This window comes from Ostrinia nubilalis, chromosome 13 (assembly GCF_963855985.1).
Source record: "Ostrinia nubilalis chromosome 13, ilOstNubi1.1, whole genome shotgun sequence".
Classification (NCBI taxonomy): Eukaryota; Metazoa; Arthropoda; class Insecta; order Lepidoptera; family Crambidae; genus Ostrinia; species Ostrinia nubilalis.
Window position 1 is genome coordinate 3121880 of NC_087100.1, and position 21998 is coordinate 3143877.

Genomic DNA, 21998 nt, shown 5'->3' on the forward strand with positions numbered 1-21998 from the left:
AGGTTAAACAAAAGTTGTCTATGGTCATAAGTTTTGTGGCCAAAAAAAGTTGAGTGAGACATTTCGCGCTCATTCACTTCCGCCTCCCTCTCGGTCGCAACTGTTTTGCATCTTGTTTCATCGCGGTAAGTTATGTGTAAATATTATTAAAATTATAATCCATTGATTTATCAAATAATAAAAAACTATTGTACAAATCAATTTCGATGATATATCAACTTAATTGTTTCTTTTCTTCGTTCCGTTAGTGTAGGCATCATTTTTGTTGAAGGGGACGCCATTGTAAAACAAATGAAATAATGTTAAACAAACAACTTTTTATGGTTTAAAACTTTTTAAAGTGTAATGATCGAAGTTTTAAGTGTATTTTAGGTTCTTCAGTGCCATAATTTGTGGTTCTTTAGTTCATTAAATGTGTATAATTGCAGTTTCACGATGCCCCGCTTCAACTACGATTCCACCACGGCCGTCTGCATCGCCACGGGTAAGTCTTATAAAGTCTTATTTGTTCTTCTTTCCATTATTTTCTGTGTTTAGGTCCTTTGGTTCATTAAAAATATACTATGTTTGGCTTTGATGAATAGTTATGGACCGCCATTTTTCTTCTTTTATAATTGACATGGCAATGGTGTTGTAGGTAGTTCATAACTGCATAAGATCTAGCTTTTTCAAGTCAATAACTTCACACATTTTCTAAATATGGTTTACAAGGGCGTAGCCCCTTATTCTATTTGCCAAGTTATTTAAATTATCTACACCTACCTACAATCATGGACCTATAAAAAAGGTCCATGCATAACAGTAAATAGTTAATAACACGTAAGAAATCTTTATATTTTGAAACATGTCAATTCCACACAAGGTACTTGTATTAATAATGTCCTAACAGGCAAGTTATCATTTCATTGTTGATGAACATAAATTCACATTATCTATCAATAAAAGTTACTTAGATCTTCTTACTCTGAGATGGTTTTCATATGAATAGTTATGTAAAATAATTTTACATGTAAGATTATTTACTGTTGAAATTGGTGTTACATTAGGTATTTAAAATACACAAGTAAGCATAACCTTAGTTCTTATTATAAACAAAGCATTTATTGAATCACATCTAATTTAATTAATGTTTCAGTGTAGTTAAAATAATTGATTTGCTCTGAAATCAAATCAATAATAAGAACTTGATTGAATCCTTCTCAAATATTGGTAGGTAATATCAATGCAGTTTAAATATTATTTGAAAACCTTCAGATTTGCAATAGGATTATTTGTATTTGATACTACTTACCTATATCCTGCGCTTGTTATATTTGTATTTATTTATCAATATTTTCAATTTAGTGTATTGAATTCTGATTTGACATTCATCTTACTAGGTATAGGTACTTTTTTTTGAACTTGTATAAGTCTGGATCTGACCATAATATCTAGCCTTTTATAAATCAAGATTAATAAATAATTATACTAATTATAATTTACCTACTTGAATAGTGGTATTAATAACATTTAATTTTTATCTCTTGTCATAAATTAATTAAATTCAAATAGATGTGCACCAATTGATTGAAGTTATCAATATTCATCATGTTTGAAATTGGTCCTATACCTACTTAGATTATTAATCTAAGGTCCTATAATATTTTTCATTTTTACAGAAACATAAATTCTAAATTTCTATTGATTCATAATATTACTAAATTAATTTAGGTATGTTTGATAAACAGAAATTAGGCAGGTAGGTACCTACTTATTGTCTCAATGGGGTTAGGTAAGCCTGTTATTTGAATTTGCATTAGTTGTATTTTAGGAAATATTGTATCAATGCAATGCATTTTTTAGGTAGGATTAGCCTAATAAAATTACTTGTTGTAATATGAACTTACTGCAAAATGGTACAGTTACAGTAAAATAGGTTAGTACTAATTTGTATAATCATTGATTTCCATCATTACATACCTTAACTGGTAGGCATTGGTTTTTAATACAATTTACTGTTTTCTTTAGTAATTTGGATACATTTACCTACCTACTTAAGTAGGTAATGTTATTGTTTAATTATAATAAAATTTCAAACTTTTGTTTACACTAAACTTCTTATTACTATTAGCACTAGCTGCTATTAATTGTATGAGTTTGGATTTTCGGTTTAGGTAGGTCTCTATAGGTAGGTATATCTATTTTATAATTTAATTTAATTTCTTTTATTTATTAGTAAAAAACAAACTTAATTTCAATTACCAAAACAATAAAGGTAATTAATCAGGTAGGCATTGTAAAATTTATCACTTGTTCATTGCATACCTAACCATTTATAACTGAATATGAATTTCTTGACAATTTATTTTCAGAAAATTTGTTGGCACTATAGTTTGTCATTTTGTTTTCTGTGTGTACCTCAAAATTAGCATGATTGATATTGCTTTAAGGTGATGTTCTAAGGCCTTGTCAAAATGCTTTAGATATTTTAGCGGAGAGTGTTAGAAGATAATGAAAGTATTTTTATAATATTACATAACAGAGTTGAAAATTAGCATTAATTATGTGACCAATCTTTTAATTATCTTCCCTGTGTCATATAAATCTATAACACTTTTTATCATTCAATTTAGATACTGAAGTTGCATTCTTTACACGTTTATATTTTATGACAATAATTTTAAGAGAAGATTGACTTGAATCTTTTAGAGTTTTCGTTATTTTTGTCTTGATAAGGTATCAGCATATTATCTGAAAATAAAGAAACCACCTGCATTTTGTATTTCGAAGCAAATTACTTTCTTTTAAATTATGTATTCGTAATGCATAATAAGCGCGACTTCATTGTCAATCAGACTATTATTAATGATTAATTTCTGGTAAAGGATTGTCCCATCAAGGCGATGCACGGTATAAAGGTAATAATGCACAGTGTGTAGCCATGTCAGCATGTGCATCCGCTTTGTCAGTTATTAAAAATCGGGCCGTGTTTGATGTTGCGGATATCAATACTATTCTTCAGTACGGTGATTTACTTTACTTGCAGTGCAAACCTCGGGACCACGTTTTCTTATTACCAGACGAATTGCCAAATGATTATCGAGTAGGGAACTTCGCAGTTAAAATTAATGCAATGGAACCCAACTGGATTGAAAACGGGCTTTTTCCAGCTTCACTGCGCGATGTTGATGTTGCAACATTGCAGTTAGTTCATATTTTGCGCGACCGTGTATTCACTCGCGAACGTAACGATACTCGGGATAGTTACTTGTTCACCGGGAACAATTATACGGTTTGTTTTTGGAAATTTGGCAACAAATTTTATTTATTTAATAGCCATGCGGTTGGCATCAATAATAAATTTAATCATCGGGACGAAATTCAAAATAAGGCGCGTTTGTTTTGTTGCCAAAATTTAGAAGATCTCGCAAAATTACTGTTCATAGGACATGCGTATACCTCGGCGCAATATTCTATACATAAATTAACTGTAGTAAATTTTGCGCTAAACTTAGATCCCGTCGTCCCACTCGAGCCACGCGACGCGAAATTAACAACGTTGAAACCTGTCGTAGTCCTTGAAAAAGTTGAGTTAGAATCCATAGACATTGCACCGGTGCAATCAACCAAACGAGGTCGACCCAAAAAAAAGAGATCATCTAAATCTAAAGTAGATTCTTCCGCACCGAAAAAATCTAAATTAATTAATGAAAAATTAAAACCAGTTGTGGTTCTTGAAAGAGTAGATTTAACTGCGTTAAAAATTGCCCATGATGCGAAACCTTTGTCCGTCAGTACTACACATTCTGATGTCAAATTGAAATTAAAGCCAGTCGTTGTAATTGATCGGGTCAATGAAAACGTAGCGTCAACTAAAACTATTAGACACCGAGAGGCTGTTAAACGATATGCTGCCCAGAACCCCACTGTTCATAGGGACGCGGTTAAAAAGTACTCACAAAAAAATCCCTCGGTTAATAGGGACGCGGTCAAACGATACATTGACAAAAATCCCTCCGTTCATAGGGACGCGGTTAAACTTTATTCTCAAAACAATCCCTCCGTTAACAGGGACGCGGTAAAACGGTACGCGCATAATAATCCGTCGGTTAATAGGGAAGCGGTAAAACGGTATTCGCAACAAAATCCGGAAGTTAATAAAGAAGCGTCACAACAATATAATGTAGTAAACAGAAATTTAGAACCCGCGTTGCGTAATTCCAATATTTTGATCGGGCAAAAACAAAACGACGACTTAGATTCCATTCAGACTCATTCTTTTAAAAAAATTTCTTTAAATGACAGTCACAGATGTCCTCAATGTCAGGCGCGAATTTTTGTTGAGGAAAAAGGTAGAGTCAAGTGGTGTTGTGGTTCTGGAGCATATAATGTTCAAAATTTACCGCCGTTAACCGAAGAGTTCTATTCCCACCCAGCTTTCCTTCTAAGACCGCGAGCTTTCAATAATTTGTTTTCGTTTAGCGCATTAGGCGTTTCTCATGGTTTTCATCAACCAAATTCCGGTGTGTCTTTCTTAAAAATTCAGGGCCGAACTTACCATCGCGTTTTTGATTTAGCTTACACTGACACATATAATCCTATCGGTATGTACATTTACGACGAAAGGGAAAGGACAGCTGTAAGCCAAAATTTAGACATGGAGGTAGTTCGCTGCATTACCAATTTTATGCATAATGTTAGTCCGTACATAGATTGTTTTAAACGTTTAAGTCAGGAGCCTTCCGAGGAGGCACATTTGATATTTGAACCCACGTCGCGACGCTCCCATGGTAATATTTTGGGAGACATGCCAATCGGTTCGGAAATAGCCGCAATTCTGAGCACAGAACGCGAACGCTATATTCCTAAAGCTATAGTCATATGGCGCATAGGTGCTCGAAAACCGCACACTGTAGACATTTTACATCCGCTGTATGAAACTTTCCAATATCCTTTGCTGTATCCACACGGTAATCCCGGTTGGTTACCGAATAGACTCGATAACAACGGCGTAAAACTAACACAAAATAAATACGTCCGTTGTTTGTTGCTATCTGAGCCGCGGTTTTCAGAGTTGAACAGACTTTCTGAGGAATGGATAGTAGATATGTTTTGTAGAATTTCAGAGGAACGACTTAGGTACATTTTTAACATGCAGAATCATTCCTCAGATGCTGCTCTTAGATCTGCTCCCCTTCAGGAAGTAGAAAACTCAGTAGAGATAAGTAACCAGATAGCAGCAGATGAAACCATACGGGGAGAGGGCGGTGTTGTGCCGGGACGTGTCTATCTGCCCAATACATTTACTGGAGGTCCACGGTATATGAAAACTAAATATATGGATGCGATTGCACTGGTCAATAGACTGGGCACTCCATCATACTTTTTAACGATGACATGCAATCCAAAGTGGCCCGAGATCCAACAATCTACTCCACAAGGACAAAGGCCTAATCCTTTAATTTGTGCGAGAGTTTTTAACTTGAAACTCGCACAACTTTTAAAAGACCTTAGAACTGGTGCTTGGTTTGGTAGATGTATGTATATTATGCATGTCATAGAATTTCAAAAACGAGGACTGCCCCATGCCCACATTTGTTTTAGAATCGAAGGGGGTGGTCCCATACAAAATTTTGAAATCGATCAATTTGTAAGGGCAGATATCCCTCCTCCTTCTGAGGCAGGTGGTAGATTACGCAAGGCTGTGCTTGATCACATGATACACGGCCCATGTGGACCTCCACATAGAACAGATTTGCCATGTTGGGATACTGAAAAAATGAAATGCACAAAGTATTTCCCCAAATCTGAAACGGCTGTAACTTACTGCGATGACAAAGGTTTTGTTCATTTACGCCGTGATAGTAAAAACCAAGCCACCATTAAATTTAGAAATAGAGACATAACGGTTAGTGATTTGTGGGTCGTTCCGTACAATGCCGCTCTTCTCCTCAAGTATGACTGTCACATAAATTTATTAGCATATTCCGCACGCGCGATCGTCAAATATTTATTCAAATACATGACCAAAGGTCCTGACGAATCGCGCGTTACTGTCGTTCCCGATTCAGATAAAAACAATGAAATCGAGCAGTATGTCACCAAACGTTACCTTGGTTCTTGCGAAGCGACGTGGCGCATTTTAGAGTTTGACGTAACAGCTCGCGAACCGAACGTAAAGCAGCTCGCCGTACACCTTGAGGGCCAACAATCCATCTTTTTCAAGCCGGGAACCGAAGCAGATGCCGCGCGCCGCGCTCATTCGGACTTAATAACTTATTTTAAAAGGCCTCTCGGTGAACAGTTTGATAACATAACGTATTTAGATTTTTACGAGCGGTTTATTGTACATTCACGACGTCCCACCACAAAAAATGTAGAAATCTTTGAATTGAGCAATAATAAATTCTTGACAAGACGGCAAAGGGGCGAATTAGTATCGCGTTTATTCTGGGTCGCGCCAAACAGAGGTGAATTATTTTACTTGCGTCTACTTTTAGCGTCTCAGCCGTGTCGTAGTTACGACGATTTATATAAACTTGGTGGTCCATTGTGCAAAACTTTCCAGGAAGCTGCGAAAGCTCTCGGGATCGCGGACGATGAAGCGGAGTATGAGATTGCTATGCAGGAAGCATCTACATTTTTGACTGGACCACGGCTGCGTAGCTTTTTCGTACTCTTAGCTGTGAACGGGGTTAGGGTCGTTTCTTTGTGGGATAAGTACAAACATTTAATTGGTCAGGATTTTTTGCAGCGTTTATCCGATGACGCAGAAAAAGCGTACAAACTTTGTCTCGTCCAAATCGACCGGTTATTGCGTAAACATGGGACATCCCTTGTCGAGCAAGGGTTACCGGGCGTTATAGACGATTCGACCGAAGTAGGCCGCGAGCGCGTCGAATATAATCGCGACGAGTTAAACACGTTCGTGAGTAGCTGGCTACCAAAATTATCCCCCGACCAAAACCTCGTGTTTAGTTATATTCACACTCTCCTGAGTGACAGCGAGTTCCGAAACTCGAACAATACTGCCATTTTCATTGACGGGCCTGCCGGAACAGGTAAAACTTTGCTTTTAAATGTAATTACTGCACACGCACGCGGAAATTCAGGAATTGTCTTGTGTACGGCGAGTTCAGGTATCGCGGCGCAAAATTACGTAGGCGGCATTACGGCACATAGCATGTTTAAATTCCCCCTCAACCCCGTAGATGATCTTGGTTACTGGAGCATTACCAATGGTTCGCAGCGCGCTGAGCTTGTTCGACAAGCTGACGTTATTATTTACGACGAAGCCCCTATGGCTCACAAATATTTAATTCACCTGCTTGATAGGTCTCTCCGCGATTTGATGAAGTGTAACAGGCTTTTTGGTGGGAAAATCGTAATTTTCGCAGGAGATTTCCGTCAGATACCTCCTGTCGTAGTAAAAGCTAAAAGTAACTCTGACGTAATCAATTGTTCAGTCAAGTCCTCACCGATTTGGGAACAAATTAAAATTTTCAACTTGAGCACTTCCCAACGTAACAGAGACGACCCAGAGTATTCTGACTTTTTATTAAAACTGGGATCGAATCAATTGCCGGTTCAAACTGTAAAGGTGAATCGTTCAATTTTAAATTTAGTAGATTTAACTTCCCACCTTTCTTATGTTACAGATTTGAACGATTTAATAGATTTTGTTTTTTCACATGTTGTCATTATTGAACCGGACACGTGTGCTGGTCGAGCAATACTCACCACACACAATCAAAACGTTAGGGAAATTAATTCCATAGTATTAGATAGAGTAGAGTCGGAACCGTTACACTTTTATTCAATCGATAAAGTCCTTTCCGATAACGCGGACGATATATTTTTAGGCGCGGACGCGTTAAATAAACTGCAGCCAAAGGGTGTTCCAGAACATGATCTAACACTAAAAGTAGGATGCGTGTGCATGATAATCCGCAATCTTAGTTTTTCAGACCGACTGGTCAATGGCACAAAAGTTATCGTCGTGAAAACTACGCCGCGCATAATAACCGTTCGCAAGCCAGGCGAAACAAACGAATTTTTGATTCCGCGTATCTTGTTTAAAGCTCCAATCGAACCGGACAGCCCCATCGAAATGACGCGACGGCAATTCCCCTTAGCTCTGTGTTATGCCATGACTGTTCATAAGAGTCAGGGGCAGACTATAAATCGGGTAGGCGTAGACTTGCGGTCGGACGTGTTCAGTCATGGCCAATTGTACGTAGCGTTAGGTCGGGTCCAAGAAAAATCGGATATCAAAATTTTAGTTTCGCGCGATAAATTAGTCGACGATAAACTTTTGCTTAATAATGTAGTGTACCCGCAGCTTCTTTAGATTACTTTTTTTATATTTTTTTTTATTTTTACGCAGTTTCTCGGAAAGTGTAAATATAATTCACCTCATCAATCAATTGACAATTCTTTTGTGTAAATATATTTTAAAATCAATTAAAATCAAGCTGACACGCCTATACACGTGCATTATTTATTTATTTTTGCTTTTTTATACTCATTTCGCATGAATTCAAAATTTGGTGGTTTTTGTTTGGGCATGTTGGTTTTGTGTATATGAGTTATGCGTGTGTGGTGGTGTGAGTGGAGATAGTGAAGTATCGGGGGAATGGGCTATGTTAAATATCATCTCTACACTGTAGGGGTGGATCGGTATAGCGTCGTCACTTGGAGTATAAATCCATTTACATTGGTGTTTGATTTTAGAATAGGAGCTTTCTCGGTCAACCAAATTGAAGAAGAGATGTTATGATATCGTTGAAGGGCGAACTGAAGGATAGACGTGGACGACTGTTAGGGGGACACGCCAGCCTGTGGGCTGATGTTGCTGATGCTGTGGGAAACACCGGCGGACGTCTTGGGGAAGGTAACGACATCGAAGCGAAGAGTGTGGAGTTCGACAGCCGCATAGCTGCGGGCGTGAAGTTGAGGGGGAAGAGACCGGAGAGAAGATGCAGGGGTGACGAATCAAGGTAAGGTTAATAACCGCTTGATAATGTCCCACTTGTGCCAATTGAATGCCTCAGCGTCGACGGAATGTCAGGAAGTCTAGGTACAAGTACGAGTATGCCAATATAACAAACATATGCATGGTTCCGGAGGCAATGAGCAATGGGTGTGTTGATTTTTTGTTAGTTATATGCCGTTTTTAGCGTAACTGAACAGAATTGTTCTTACCAGCATATTATGGATATCGTATAATTGTCATTTTGTAAAAGTAAGCTTCAACCAAACCAACGCGTGCAAATCACCATCGCCGACGCGATCATAGGCGAATGACAGGTCGCACGACCAGTCATTGGCCTATGATCGCGCCGGCGCGCGGCGATGGCAATCTGCACGCGTTGGTTTGGTTGAAGCTGAAATAATGTACAGGGGTAGCCTTTTTTTTCGCATTACTTGAATAAGCAATGCACGCTGCGTCGTAGGTTACACTGAAGAACATAGGTACTTTTATAGATATATAAAGTGCTTTAAACGGTTATGTAGAGAGTAGGTTTTCGAGGGAGCACATATAATATTTGAACCCATGCAATGACCGTGACGTAATGAATATGTCCGTTTGTTTCTTGCTATCTAAACCGCGGTTTTCCGATTTTTTTTATATTGTATGTAAAAAAATACAGTTGGTTTTAAGGATGGCCAAAGGGCCACTCCCGCCGCAACTTGACCTATTTTTAATATTATGTTGCATAAATTAATATCATAAATTAGTAATACATAAAACATTATGACAATAAAGTGATCCCCTCCATTGTCAAGATTATCTTCAGTCTGAATTGTTATTTTTATTAAATTAAAAAGAAAGATCTTGAATTTGTCATTCTCACTAAAATGACTCTAAAATATGATCGAGTGAAGCGATGGCTGGCTCATCCGTCATGTCTGTGAACAGGCGCTGCCTTCGGGGACTGGTCAAACCAAGTTGTCCAGATTTTTACGCTTTTAATTTTGAATGGGGTGATGTTATAGCATTACTTTGCCACAGTTCCCATAGATAGTCAAAAATATTTTTGGTTACTTTAGTGTCAAAACAGTCACATTATTGGTAATAAAACATTACACGATTGGAAGGGATCCTCTTCAATCTTATTGTGTTTAAGTATTTTCAGTCTGAATTATTACTATCATTAGAATATGAAAAAAGATATCTTGGATTTGTCATTCTCACTAAAATGGCTCTGGGGTGGTGGCGTGGTGAGGCGGGTCGTTACATTCTCTAAAATATGATCGAGTGAAGCGATGGCTGGCTCATCCGTCATGTCTGTGAACAGGCGCTGCCTTCGGGGACTGGTCAAACCAAGTTGTCCAGATTTTTACGCTTTTAATTTTGGATGGGGTGATGTTATAGCATTACTTTGCCACAGTTCCCATAGATAGTCAAAAATATTTTTGGTTACTTTAGTGTCAAAACAGTCACATTATTGGTAATAACACATTACACGATTGAAAGGGATCCTCTTCAATCTTATTGTGTTTAAGTTGTTTCAGTCTGAATTATTACTATCATTAGAATATGAAAAAAGATATCTTGGATTTGTCATTCTCACTAAAATGGCTCTGGGGTGGTGGCGTGGTGAGGCGGGTCGTTACATTCTCTAAAATATGATCGAGTGAAGCGATGGCTGGCTCATCCGTCATGTCTGTGAACAGGCGCTGCCTTCGGGGACTGGTCAAACCAAGTTGTCCAGATTTTTACGCTTTTAATTTTGGATGGGGTGATGTTATAGCATTACTTTGCCACAGTTCCCATAGCATAGATAGTCAAAAATATTTTTGGTTACTTTAGTGTCAAAACAGTCACATTATTGGTAATGAAACATTACACGATTGGAAGGGATCCTCTTCAATCTTATTGTGTTTAAGTTTTTTCAGTCTGAATTATTACTATCATTAGAGTATGAAAAAAGATATCTTGGATTTGTCATTCTCACTAAAATGTCTCTGGGGTGGTGGCGTGGTGAGGCGGGTCGTTACATTCTCTAAAATATGATCGAGTGAAGCGATGGCTGGCTCATCCGTCATGTCTGTGAACAGGCGCTGCCTTCGGGGACTGGTCAAACCAAGTTGTCCAGATTTTTACGCTTTTAATTTTGAATGGGGTGATGTTATAGTATTACTTTGCCACAGTTCCCATAGCATAGATAGTCAAAAATATTTTTGGTTACTTTAGTGTCAAAACAGTCACATTATTGGTAATAAAACATTACACGATTGGGAAGGATCCTCTTCAATCTTATTGTGTTTAAGTTGTTTCAGTCTGAATTATTACTATCATTAGAATATGAAAAAAGATATCTTGGATTTGTCATTCTCACTAAAATGTCTCTGGGGTGGTGGCGTGGTGAGGCGGGTCGTTACATTCTCTAAAATATGATCGAGTGAAGCGATGGCTGGCTCATCCGTCATGTCTGTGAACAGGCGCTGCCTTCGGGGACTGGTCAAACCAAGTTGTCCAGATTTTTACGCTTTTAATTTTGAATGGGGTGATGTTATAGTATTACTTTGCCACAGTTCCCATAGCATAGATAGTCAAAAATATTTTTGGTTACTTTAGTGTCAAAACAGTCACATTATTGGTAATAAAACATTACACGATTGGAAAGGATCCTCTTCAATCTTATTGTGTTTAAGTTGTTTCAGTCTGAATTATTACTATCATTAGAATATGAAAAAAGATATCTTGGATTTGTCATTCTCACTAAAATGTCTCTGGGGTGGTGGCGTGGTGAGGCGGGTCGTTACATTCTCTAAAATATGATCGAGTGAAGCGATGGCTGGCTCATCCGTCATGTCTGTGAACAGGCGCTGCCTTCGGGGACTGGTCAAACCAAGTTGTCCAGATTTTTACGCTTTTAATTTTGGATGGGGTGATGTTATAGCATTACTTTGCCACAGTTCCCATAGATAGTCAAAAATATTTTTGGTTACTTTAGTGTCAAAACAGTCACATTATTGGTAATGAAACATTACACGATTGGAAGGGATCCTCTTCAATCTTATTGTGTTTAAGTTTTTTCAGTCTGAATTATTACTATCATTAGAGTATGAAAAAAGATATCTTGGATTTGTCATTCTCACTAAAATGTCTCTGGGGTGGTGGCGTGGTGAGGCGGGTCGTTACATTCTCTAAAATATGATCGAGTGAAGCGATGGCTGGCTCATCCGTCATGTCTGTGAACAGGCGCTGCCTTCGGGGACTGGTCAAACCAAGTTGTCCAGATTCCTATGCTTTTAATTTTGAATGGGGTGATGTTATAGCATTACTTTGCCACAGTTCCCATAGATAGTCAAAAATATTTTTGGTTACTTTAGTGTCAAAACAGTCACATTATTGGTAATGAAACATTACACTATTGGAAGGGATCCTCTTCAATCTTATTGTTTTTAAGTTTTTTCAGTCTGAATTATTACTATCATTAGAATATGAAAAAAGATATCTTGGATTTGTCATTCTCACTAAAATGTCTCTGGGGTGGTGGCGTGGTGAGGCGGGTCGTTACATTCTCTAAAATATGATCGAGTGAAGCGATGGCTGGCTCATCCGTCATGTCTGTGAACAGGCGCTGCCTTCGGGGACTGGTCAAACCAAGTTGTCCAGATTTTTACGCTTTTAATTTTGGATGGGGTGATGTTATAGCATTACTTTGCCACAGTTCCCATAGATAGTCAAAAATATTTTTGGTTACTTTAGTGTCAAAACAGTCACATTATTGGTAATGAAACATTACACGATTGGAAGGGATCCTCTTCAATCTTATTGTGTTTAAGTTTTTTCAGTCTGAATTATTACTATCATTAGAGTATGAAAAAAGATATCTTGGATTTGTCATTCTCACTAAAATGTCTCTGGGGTGGTGGCGTGGTGAGGCGGGTCGTTACATTCTCTAAAATATGATCGAGTGAAGCGATGGCTGGCTCATCCGTCATGTCTGTGAACAGGCGCTGCCTTCGGGGACTGGTCAAACCAAGTTGTCCAGATTTTTACGCTTTTAATTTTGAATGGGGTGATGTTATAGTATTACTTTGCCACAGTTCCCATAGCATAGATAGTCAAAAATATTTTTGGTTACTTTAGTGTCAAAACAGTCACATTATTGGTAATAAAACATTACACGATTGGGAAGGATCCTCTTCAATCTTATTGTGTTTAAGTTGTTTCAGTCTGAATTATTACTATAATTAGAATATGAAAAAAGATATCTTGGATTTGTCATTCTCACTAAAATGTCTCTGGGGTGGTGGCGTGGTGAGGCGGGTCGTTACATTCTCTAAAATATGATCGAGTGAAGCGATGGCTGGCTCATCCGTCATGTCTGTGAACAGGCGCTGCCTTCGGGGACTGGTCAAACCAAGTTGTCCAGATTTTTACGCTTTTAATTTTGAATGGGGTGATGTTATAGCATTACTTTGCCACAGTTCCCATAGATAGTCAAAAATATTTTTGGTTACTTTAGTGTCAAAACAGTCACATTATTGGTAATGAAACATTACACGATTGGAAGGGATCCTCTTCAATCTTATTGTGTTTAAGTTTTTTCAGTCTGAATTATTACTATCATTAGAATATGAAAAAAGATATCTTGGATTTGTCATTCTCACTAAAATGTCTCTGGGGTGGTGGCATGGTTAACTAATATTAGTAATTTACCAGTATAATTTAAGTTAATGCAGTGTAATAAATAGGTTAAGGTGCGGCGAGGCTGGCGCTCGGGCCCCTATGCCACCTTTTTTTTCAACCGACTTCAAAAAAAGGAGGAGGTTCTCAATTCGACTCGTATGTTTTTTTTTCTATGTTTGTTACGCGATAACTTCGCCAATTATGAACCGATTTGAACAAATCTTTTTTCGGCGTATAGGTAATACCTCAAGGGTGGTCCCATTTAAATTTAATATTAAAAAAAAATAACCCCCAAGGGTGGAAAATTGGGGATGAACTTTTTTATACGCAATATCTCCGCCGATTTTAAACCAATTTGAACGATAATTTTGTTGTTAAATAGGTATTATCAAAAGGGTGGTTTCATGCAAATTTAAAGAAAATATTTCACCTCCAAGGGTGGAAAATTGGGGATGAACTTTTTATACGCAATATCTCCGCCGATTATGAACCAATTTGAACGATTATTTTTTTGTTGAATAGATATTATTTGTGTTCACGCATTTGAAGTCGGTTTTTTTTTTAAAGTTATATTGATATTATTACATTTAGAAATAAACATTTCATAAACTTATTTGTTACGATTTAATAGTAATCGCGTCGGTATCCTTCCGTTTGGCCAAATTACTTTTCGCCAAATTTCGCTTCGCAAACAACTTATCGCCAATGTTTCATTTCCCAAATAAACTTTTAGCAACTGTTACTTTTCAACCAACTTCAAAAAAGGAGGAGGTTCTCAATTCGACCCGTATGTTTTTTTTCTATGTTTGTTACGCGATAACTCCGTCAATTATGAACCGATTTTAACAAATCTTTTTTCGGCGTATAGGTAATACCTCAAGGGTGGTCCCATTTAAATTTAATAATAGAAAAAACAACCCCTAAGGGTGGTAAATTGGGGATGAACTTTTTTATACGCAATATCTCCGCCGATTATAAATCAATTTGAACAATTATTTTTTTGTTGAATAGGTATTATCAAAAGGGTGGTTTCATGCGAATTTGAAGAAAATATTTCACCCCCAAGGGTGGAAAATTGGGGATGAACTTTTTTATACGCAATATTTTTAATTTTTAGTTTTTTTTTGTGTTCACGCATTTGAAGTCGGTTTTATTTTTTTTTAAAGTTATTATCGCACCACCTTTGCTGAAGGTTCTTTTACAGACATCTGGAAGGTAGGTAGACTATTGGTCCTCCCGAAGGGAAACGGTAAGCCTCTCTCTGACCCGAAGGCCTATAGGCCTATTACTCTTTTGCCAATCCTGGGTAAGATCCTGGAGCGCGTCATCATCTCCTGCGCTCCCTGCTTGCACCGACATATATCTGACGCTCAGCACGGTTTCACCCGTGGCCGGTCTACGGTCACGGCGCTCAAGTTCATTAACTCGATCACCGAGAACAGTACTGCGTCATACGTGCAGCTGATCTTCCTGGACATCTCCGGTGCTTTTGACAACGCGTGGTGGCCGATGATTTTGTTGAAGGCCAAATAGACCGGAGCTCCACCTAATATCTTCAGGTCATTGGTTAGTTACTTTACAGACCGGCGTGTGGGCCTCTATGTAGGGGCTCAAACGTCGTGGAAGCGCAGTACCATGGGATGTCCTTAGGGATCAATGTTGGGCCCGACACTTTGGAACCTCCTGCTCAACGACCTCCTGATGCTGCCGTGTCCTGAGTGGGTACACGTAATAGCGTACGCAGACGATGTGGCAATCGCTTGGTGTGACCCTCGACGAGGCTAGGTCCTATGTGCCGCATGCGAAATTGATTGATTTACAAGCTGCCAATGGTTTTGGCAAGACGTCATGGGGCGTGAGATACCCCGCCCTAAGTGTGCTGTACGCAGGCATTTATGTGGCCACGATGACATACGCTGCGGCCGTATGGTACCGATGCTCGTCGATTTTTGTGATGACAAAGGTGGTTGGAGGGAATACTCAGCGACCGGCGCTCATTTTACTCACGAAGGCTTACAGGTCGTGCAGCACGGCAGCGTTACCTGTAAGTCTCTCGTGCAGGACGACTTGCGGAGGAGGGAATCCAACTGGCCCCCAGGGAGCGCCGGGAATTGAAGCGCACCATTAGAGAGGATGCCGTGGCCTTTTGGCAGGAGCGGTGGGATGCGATAATTCATTTGGTCATATTATCATTTGGCAAAATTTTACTTGTTCAAGTTTTTTTATGGCAAATTTTTGTATAGCAAATGTTTTTTGCCAAATATCCAAATAATTTGATTGATCAAATTAACACTTCATATACTTACCCACAAATCAAAGCATAAGGCACATGATCATAGTTTTCTTAAACAATAATTTTAATAATAAAATTGTATGTTTGCAAAAAGTAGGTATTGCAGAAAATAGTGGGTTAGGTTAGGTTAGAACAGTGACCATTAACGCGCGAAGGCGAGCGCAGCGTGCCGCGGTAGCGGCCGCCGAGCGCCAGAATCACGTCTTGTTAATGAATATTTCGATAAAAAGAATGAAATAAGTTGTTTGCGATGTGATAATTTGGGAAACGTTTTTGGCCAAACATTAGTAATCCAATCACGTCATATTATTAGTTACTGCACGTTATGGCTGCAGAAGATTTAAACAAGATTTTTGGCGAGAAAATCAATTTTCGCAGGACATATCCGGTTAAATATCCGTGTTGTAGTTAAAGCTAGAACTAACTCTGACATTAAACTGTTAATAATTAAAATCCTAAACACTTCTTAACGTATTTTGTTGCATGGAGTATTCAGTTTTTTTATGAATACTGGGTTTTAATCAATATTTAACGAATACATAATAGTCCAAAACCAAATGATATAAAGATTTTTTAACAATTTTACAAGAAATTGATTTTTTTTTATAACTAAAAACATTTAAAACATAACGTTGCTTTTCTTGTTATACATTTAGGACATACTTTTTTAATTCGAATCGACACTATACGAATAGTTAAAAGGAATTCATATTTTTAATCACATTTAAGTCATAAATGTTGCTACACAACAAATAATATTTTTTATTAATTAGTACCTGTCTTTGTTAATAATATTAAAATTTGCAATAACTTAATATAAAACCAAAAACTTTTTTCTCTTAATGTGTACATATTAACTATAAATTAATAATGAATATTGACTACCACCTACCTATAATGTTTTTATTGTAATTCAGTTTGTTATGTTTGTTAGCTTATTCACATATTACAGAATAGTACTTTTTAATAATTTCATTTATTTAAACAATAAGAATTTTGTTTTGGGTGCACTGTTTTTAATGTCCTACGTAGGTACATATTTTATGTTCGTCCATTTTAACCTAACAATGAAATTGTGATAAAAATGGGTCTCATTTTGAGAACTGCTGTCTGTTCCCTCGCTAAATATTATCCTAATTACCTCATGTCTTTGAAGTTAAAATTAATAATTTATCAGTTTCAACTACTCTGTTCAATATTTTCCTCCTTCTTCTCTCGTTGATGAGATAGATGTGCGACGGATCTCGAGCACTGTAGGTCGTAGGTGTTAAAACATCCTATCGCTTGTCTTGCTGAAGACAAGTGAGCATTGGATATCGACTACACCGTTTGTTTTTATTTGGGTTTTCACTTCTTTTGTACCGAATGTTTACTATATTTTCAGTTTAGAATTTTCTTATGGTATTGTTATTTTATTACCATTATTCTTTCACTTTCTTAATATTAAAGTTACTCCTTTTATTTACAAGTTTGTTGTTGCTATCATGCATGAGGTAATTTTATTGTTGAGAGGGTTTTCATAATGGACGTGACATTTTCTTTCTTTGCCAGGAATTGCTACTTGATCAATTTCATAAAATTAACAATAACTAAAAGTTGTTAAAATTTGAGTATTCTTGAAATAAATAAGTAACGTTATGTTTTAAGTGTAACTTGCTATTTTTTAGAATGTTTATTCTTGTTAATTAATATTTAAGTACTATTTAAAATTACAAATAAATAAATTTTGACTTTGTTTTTGTAACCGTTTATAACACTTTATATACCTTTAAAAGTACCTGTTTTTTAGTGAGACCTATGATGTATTTGCAATGTTTATTTAAGAAATGCGAAAAAAGGCGACAGTTACATTATTAATTTTACAAAATGACAATTATACGACGATCCTTATTATGCTGGTGAGAACAATTTCGTTCAGTTTCGCTTATGACGGCATTAACTAACTACATTTGAACACATCCATTGCTCATTGCTTTCTGAACCACGTGTTGTTTGTTATATTGACATACTCGTACTTGTACCTGGACACCCTGATATTCCGTCGACGCTGAGGTGTTTGATTGACACCCGGGACATTATCGACCGGTTATTTTCTCTGCCCTGATTCGTTAACCCTGCATCTTCCCTCCGCTCGACCTCTTCAACTTTATGCTCGTGCTGTGTTGGCTGTCGCCTTCACACTCTTCGCTTCGTTGGCGTCACCCTCTCTGAGGCGTCTGCCTGTGTCACCCACGTGGATCAGTGACGTCCCCTGCAGGCTGGGGGTGTCGTCCTAACAGTCTTCCCCTGTCAATCAGTTCGTTCAGTCAGCGGTATCATTCTCTCTTCCTTCGTTTGGTTGGCTGAGGAGGCTCCTGTTCCGAATCAGGCGCTAATGTCATGGTGATTCCAAAGTGATTACGTTATATTCCGATATACCACTCTTACAGTAATGGGGTGATATTTTTCATATTCCATTTCACTTTGCTTTCCCATCTTCTCTTACATTACTGCACACGTAAACACTCATCATATACAATATCGGCTTACCCGGGCAAATCTATCAAATTTTGGATTCATTTCAGTAGCTGCTTTGCAATTGCTTGCTGCTTTAAAATGCTTGCGCTGCTTTGGCTTAGAATTCATTCATATTCATATTATTTATTTGCTAACTAATTGTAGCTAGAAGATCGAATTCGCCCAGTAGGGCGATCTAACTACATGAAATGGTTTTTATTTAAAATAGAAAGACCCGTGTCTTTCTATGTGTCTAGGTATGTCTTGACGCGATATTTATGAATGAGTTACATTATGTACTCACTGCTTGACGTTTAGTTATAATGGGTGGGACGCGAATGATTAAAATCAGTTTTTAATGTTATACATTTCATGTAGGTAGATGGGGAGTAGAAGGGAGAGTGCATAACAAAACTAATCTTACTAACCATTGGCTTGCCTTTAATTAATTATAAGATCAAATTAATGTTATGGTACTATCCCATGTGCCAACCTCACCTGCTCGCGCCAACAGCCGGCTGTTGGCGGCAGCGGCGTGGCTCACCGCGAGAGTGAGACGCTCCGCTGCGGTGCTCCCTGCTGTCTTACTGACGAGGCTCTGGCTTTAACTAATATTTATGGCTGTCTTTTACTAACATTGTATGTCATGTTATAGAGCTTGCAGATGGACTAACCAGGCTGGCAGTGTGTGGCAGCTAACTTGTTTATAAATGTGGAAACATCTCATTCACACAAAACACAGATGAGCCGTGCAATGCTTTGATGTGTCTCTAATTATACATCGATGTAAACTCTAACAATGCATAGCCAAATATAAATCTAATTTTAATATGTTTTATATTACAGATGACAAACGATTTATTAGTAATATCACTGTTTATATCTGGATAAGATACTCAATTAGACATCAAGATGACTGTCACTCGTTCACTCAAAAGATACTAAGAGTAAGTATTAAAAATATTAATAAAATTATTATTTAATTTATAAAAAGACTAGCTTTTGCCCACGGCTTCACCGGCGTGAAATTTTGTTTGTCATAGATCGTCATAAATTATAGCCTAAGTGTTATTCTGGGTTATAAACAATAATACTGTAAAGTTTCGTCAAAATCCGTTCAGTAGTTTTTGCGTGAAAAAGTAACAGACATCCAAATTTTCGCATTTCTAATATGTATTAGTATTTTAATCTGTACTACATATTTTACATTAATTATTTCAGGTATAGAAGCCAAAAGAGAAACTTGAGTGATGCAAAAGTTAAAATTGCTACGATGGTGCTCACCACACTACTCGCAAGTCAAGTTCCTCAAGATGAAGCATTAATAACGCAGCCCTGACAAAATAATGCAAATTTGAAGAATTCATAAACATAAAAAGAACTAACTACTAATTAAGGTAAATGCAACTTCAATCTTCAGATTTATATTTATATAAATTATACAATTATAATTGTCTTATTACATTTCATTATTAATAATATTAATATGCCATCTATTTCAGGTATAGACTAGAAGAAATAATAAAAATTAAAATGTAATATAATACTTAGCTACCTACGTTTCGCTACTTCATACTGAACTGAACCGGAGTCTGACAATGCACCACACGACCTTTTTCTGATTATGTAAGTAAAACAATTTTACAACTCAATCGCAATAATCAATAGTAAGTGTTAAGATACCATAAACATTAAGCTTGGGCATATCTTTGGAGTACTCAGCCAGTGTTCTTTTTTCTTTTCACCAACTGTCGTTAGGTCATATAACCTCTCTACTGGCAGGTGTTCACGCGCGCCTACTACCTTTGTTTAAAGGCATTTTTTTTATAAAAAATACTTTTAACAAAATTTAACCAACAGGTAAAACGCCATGAATAAAATAGAATTGATCACATCTCACAAGGAAGGAGGAGTGATATCGCCAAGAAGAAATTACTGTCTCAATGCGTAAAATATTACTCTACGAAGCAAGAAGGCTAAGAATAAAGAAAGAAAAGAAAGCAAAACATAAACGCAAGACGCAAATAGTAGTTCACGACACGACAAGTAAGTGTACCTAACATTATTACGCTAAACGACCAAGAAATATGAGATAAGTAATAGGCTAGATGACAAAATTTCAATTATTTGTCCGTCAGACAGATAATTAGAAAATATTAGACTCATAATTTTTATGTTCTTTTATAATTAAATAATAACAGTGCTACATCGAGTTGAAATGGTCACGCTTGAGTAGAATTTTTACTCAAAAATGATGACACGCGACATTTCAACTCAATTTAATACTATAATTATTCGATTATAGAAAAAAAAAATATGAGTCAATATTTTCTAATTATCTGTCTGACGGACTAAATATAATTTTGATTTCATTACCCAGTCATCATCCCTATTGTATATTATTGCAAATCCATTTCCGAGACATGTTCAATATTACTCTTATAAAATTAATTCTATGCATAATTTGAAATCTTATTTTAAACGCAAATGTCACACAATAAATGCCTGCCGCATTTTATTTAGATGTCACTTTAACTTATAATTAGGTATTATGTGATAATACTACCACGCATCCACTCACCTTTATGTTGTCATTTCTTAATTACCTATAGTCCTTTTTTGCGAATAAAATATAAGAGAATGAAATCATTAAAACGAAATAATTACAACTGTCTTTTTATTTCCAGGTTCATCAGTATCATGGAATTATCAACATTGGACTTGAAATCTCAGTTGCAGTTCCGGTATTGGATTGACGACAGCAGTCAACTATCGATGAACACTGATTTGAAGATGCTTGACGTTCTACAGAGGAAGCAAGAAAATAACAATTAGAGATATTTACAGATTAAAACATAGTAGTTATGCACTTTTATTCAAATTAATATTGTTTACTGATCAGTAATAATACCATAACCCAAGACTTGTAGCAGCCTATGCTGAACCTCATCATGGCTCATTTGATTTTTTTTCTTTATTTTTCATTTTCTAATATTAATTTAGTGAACATAAAATGCCAGCTACTCGGATATGTAGGTGACTTGGGACTGATTTTTTAATCGTTGAATACCTATCTGCTGAAGAATAAACATTTTGACATATCTCATACTATTCTTCTGTTAAAAGTTCTACGACGATTGAGATATCAGCCCATAAGTTTTTTTTTAAACTGAGGTGGAATTGTGTAAAGCAATCGTTATCATTTGACAGTTACGTACGTAACATAACGTACGATAATTCTGTCAAACGCTTTAACTGATTTTATCGTACGTTATGAACTGTCAAATGATTACGATTGCTTTACACAATTCCATCTCTGATCCAGATTATTTTTTATATTTTCATTTGTATAGGAAAATGTAACATAATCATTTAGCCAATGTCAATTTGCATTCATATTATAAATATTGCACTTGAAATGATGATTATTATGATTACATAATATTTTGGAATTAAACATGTCTTAGCTAAGTAAAACTACTCGAATTTCACTATCATTGGAATTTAATATTTTTCGCTTATATTAAAATCGTAGCTTGATCCAGTCATTCTAGATAACTTAGATTTTTAAATCCGACTGTC

General features: G+C 36.7%; 1 long non-coding RNA gene across 3 annotated transcripts; it reads left to right on the plus strand.

Annotated features, from left to right (window-relative positions):
* Positions 1 to 29: 29 nt before the first annotated feature.
* LOC135077457 (uncharacterized) lies at positions 30 to 21285 on the plus strand. 3 transcript variants are annotated; one of them, XR_010258464.1, is made up of 7 exons: positions 30 to 125; positions 429 to 484; positions 19263 to 19363; positions 19638 to 19813; positions 19919 to 20042; positions 20277 to 20462; positions 21104 to 21285. It is a non-coding gene; the product is annotated as an uncharacterized LOC135077457 (long non-coding RNA). The 3 variants fall into 3 exon arrangements; XR_010258465.1 differs by lacking the exon at positions 30 to 125 and adding an exon at positions 328 to 342; XR_010258463.1 differs by lacking the exons at positions 30 to 125; positions 429 to 484 and having other exon boundaries at positions 17687 to 19363.
* The last annotated feature ends 713 nt before the right edge of the window (positions 21286 to 21998 follow it).